Source organism: Rhagoletis zephyria, unplaced genomic scaffold (genome assembly GCF_001687245.7).
Source record: "Rhagoletis zephyria isolate East Lansing unplaced genomic scaffold, Rhagoletis_zephyria_1.1 Rzeph_scaffold_02209, whole genome shotgun sequence".
NCBI lineage: Eukaryota > Metazoa > Arthropoda > Insecta > Diptera > Tephritidae > Rhagoletis > Rhagoletis zephyria.
In genome coordinates, this window is record NW_016159293.1 from 1 (window position 1) to 2,909 (window position 2,909).

Genomic DNA, 2,909 nt, shown 5'->3' on the forward strand with positions numbered 1-2,909 from the left:
CTCTGTCCGAAATCCGGAAGTGTAGATACGAAATTAAAATCCAAGGTAGAAATTAAAATCCTTAAACGTGAAAATAATCAAAAAGAAAATGAAGCGAAAAATAGTGAATTTAAAGGTATCGAAGAAAGTTTACATAGGCGAAAAATTAAATATGAAGAAGCAAGAAGACGTATTTTTATGGAAGCTTTAACTAAGAAAAAACGAGACAGAAATTATAAAAAGATACAAAAGATGCGCGAAAAACAACGTAACATGAAAAGAATACAAAAGAAGATAGTAGCAACCATAGTTACCGTGAAAGGCGACAATCGTTTTTTTGCACAAATCAGTATCAATGGGTATGAAGTGTTAGCTTTACTGGACTCGGGGGCATGCGCAAGTTGCTTAGGAAAAGGCGCTATGAAAATTCTAGAAGGTAGGGAAAGTGAGATAACGCGTATCTCCGGCCAAAACATTCGCACAGCGAACGGCGGGGAAACTCCTGTAGATGGGGTAATATCACTCCCAATCACATGGGATGGTAAAATAAGAAAACTGGAGTTCTTAATAGTGCCAGACTTAACCCAAGAAGTTTATCTGGGGGTAGATTTTTGGCATGCCTTCAAAATGGATATTGTAACTAGAGGCGCGAATAAAATTAGTTGCGCCAAGACCGTCTCAGAGCTCGTGTCCGCCGAAGGTGACCTCTCCTTCGAAGCCGTGCAGCATACGTTAACTCCAGACCAAGATGAGATTATGGAAAAGACCAAGGCGTTGTTTCCCTCTTTCTCAGTGCTAGGGTTAGGCCGTACAGATGTTGAAGAACATGTAATCGAAGTAACCAATGAAAATTTGCCCGTGAAACAGAGGCATTATCCGATCTCACCAGCAATTCAAAAATTGGTATACGCGGAGTTGGATAGGATGCTAGGTATGAGGGTCATTGAGGAAAGTAACAGCAGCTGGAGCTCTCCTGTCTCACTAGTTATCAAAGGCACGAAAAATAGGCTTTGCCTAGATGCCAGAAAGGTAAATGAACGTACCATTAAAGACGCCTCTGCCACACATTGATGGCATTCTTAGTAGGTTACAAAACACGCGTTTTATATCTGCCATCGACTTAAAAGATGCATTCTGGCAGATACCACTTGAGGAAAAGTCGAGGGAGAAGACCGCATTTACCGTCCCGGGTAAACCCTTGTACCAATTCATGGTAATGCCATTTGGGCTCTGCAACGCCGCGCAACGCATGTGTCGTTTAATGGACAAAGTCATACCGGCTGCTCTTCGTGATTGTGTATTTGTATACCTAGATGACCTCTTAGTATATTCCGTAGATTTTGAATCGCATGTGTCTTTATTGGAAAGGGTCGCTCGGTGTTTACGGGACGCCAAACTAACCATAAACGTCGAAAAGATCAAATTCTGCTACAGAGAGGTACGCTACTTGGGATACGTGTTGGGTGACGGCTGTATTCGCACAGATTCCAGCAAGGTAGCAGCTATGAAGGAATTCCCCCAACCAAAAACCCCAAAGCAACTCAGGCGTTTCTTGGGCATGCCAGGATGGTATCGGAGGTTCATCCATAATTATGCGACGATTGCAGCACCACAACACGAGTGCTTAACCAAGGACAAGATAAAGAAATTCAATATGACAGACGGGGCAATAACAGCGTTTGAACTATTAAAACAGAGCCTTATATCAGCGCCTGTACTAGTACACCCGGACTTCCACAGACGATTCTACATACAATGTGACGCATCGACTGAAGGGGTTGGGGGCGTACTGTTTCAACTGGACGAGGACGGTAACGAACGACCGATAGCGTATATGTCCGCGAAACTCAACAAGGCTCAAAGGAATTATAGTGTAAAAGAATTGGAATGCTATGCAGTTGTATTGAGCGTCAAACGCTTCCGTCCCTACGTTGAAGGGTTACCCTTCACCATCATTACAGATCACGCCAGTCTTAAGTGGCTGATGCAGCAAAAAGATTTGAGTGGGCGACTAGCACGATGGAGTCTGAAGCTGCAAGCATTCCATTTCGATATCCAACACCGCAAGGGCTCCCAAAATGTGGTGCCAGACACCTTATCACGGATGAATATCGAAGAACTAAAACAAACCGAGAGGCTTCTGGACGTATCGCTAGACTCACCGTACTTTAACTCCGACGAGTACCTGGAGTTGAAAGACACTATAACTAACAACGATGACAGACTACCGGACCAATGTGTATCAGACGGATTCGTTTACAAAAGGACGCAATTCAACCGGGGGGATGAACTGCAAGAAGACCATACCAGGAAACTTTGGGTGCCGTCTGAGATGCGTATGGGTTTAGTGCAAGCTGCGCACAGCTCACCCTCAGCAGGTCATGGGAGAATCCACAAAACACTGTGCAGAATTCGTGTAAAGTATTATTGGCCAGGGATGATTGCTGATGTACAAAAAGTGACAAAAAGTTGCGAAACATGTAAAGGTAGCAAATCTCAGAACGTTTTCCGAAAGCCGCCGATGGGCAACCAACAAATCACCGAGCGCCCTTTCCAACGTCTATACGTTGACTTTATGGGACCATATCCTCGTACGAAGGAAGGAAATGTGTTTATGTTTGTCTGTTTAGATCATTTTTCCAAATTTGTGTTTTTAAAACCGATGACGCAAGCAACAACGGCTAAAGTCGTTCAATTTCTCGAGCGCGAGGTGTTCCACGTTTTTGGAGTACCTGAGTTCATACATTCGGACAATGGCAAGCAGTTTGTGGCACAGGCCTTTCGCACATTTCTAGAAAAATATGGTGTCAGGCACATACGAACGGCGTTCTACTCTCCCCAAGCAAACGCAGCTGAAAGGGTTAACCGCTCAGTGCTTCAAATTATTAGGTCCTACATTGGGGAGAACCAAAAGAACTGGGACCAACACA